The 775-nt window shown below is 53.8% G+C and overlaps 1 pseudogene; it reads left to right on the top strand.

Annotated features, from left to right (window-relative positions):
- The first annotated feature begins 4 nt into the window (after window positions 1-4).
- LOC102243292 lies at window positions 5-767 on the top strand (annotated as a pseudogene).
- Window positions 768-775: the final 8 nt, after the last annotated feature.

The raw sequence follows: 775 nt of genomic DNA, 5'->3' as shown, positions 1-775 counted from the left end.
AACCATGAGGGAAATTGTGTACATCCAGGCTGGCCAGTGTGGCAACCAGATCGGTGCCAAGTTCTGGGAGGTGATCAGTGATGAACATGGCATTAATCCCACCAGCACCTACCATGGGGACAGCAACCTGCAGCTGGACCGCATCTCCATGTATTACAATGAAGCCGCGGGTTGAAAATATGCTCCTCTTGCTATCTTGGTGGATCCAGAACCTGGGACCATGGACTCTGTTTGCTCAGGTCCTTCTGGGAAGATCTTCAGAGCACACAACGTTGTTTTTGGTCAGCCTGGAGCAGGCGACTGGGCCAAGGGCCACTAGACAGCAGGGGCCGAGTTGGTTGACTCAGTTCAGTATGTGGTGTGGAAGGAAGCAGAGAGCTGTGACTACCTGCAGGGCTCCAGCTGACCCACTCACTAGGCCAGGGCACAGGCTCTGGAATGGGCACCTTCCTCACCAGCAAGATCCATAGAGTATCCTGACTGCATCATGAACACCTTCAGTGTGGCACCTTCACCCAGTGTCCGACACTGTGATTGAGCCCTACAATGCCACCTTCTTTATCCATCAGTTGGTAGAGAATACTGATGAGACCTACTGCATTGATAACGAGGCCCTTTACGACATCTGCTTCCACACCCTCAAGCTGACCATGCCAACCTGCCAGGACCTGAACCACCTCACCTCAGCTGCCATGAGCAGTGTCACCACCTGCCTCTGCTTTCCCAGCCAGCTCAATGCTGACCTCTGCAAGCTGGAAGTCAACACGGTGCCCTT

Source organism: Myotis brandtii, unplaced genomic scaffold (genome assembly GCF_000412655.1).
Source record: "Myotis brandtii unplaced genomic scaffold, ASM41265v1 C41680254, whole genome shotgun sequence".
Classification (NCBI taxonomy): domain Eukaryota; kingdom Metazoa; phylum Chordata; class Mammalia; order Chiroptera; family Vespertilionidae; genus Myotis; species Myotis brandtii.
This window is presented reverse-complemented; position numbering and strand designations above follow the sequence as displayed.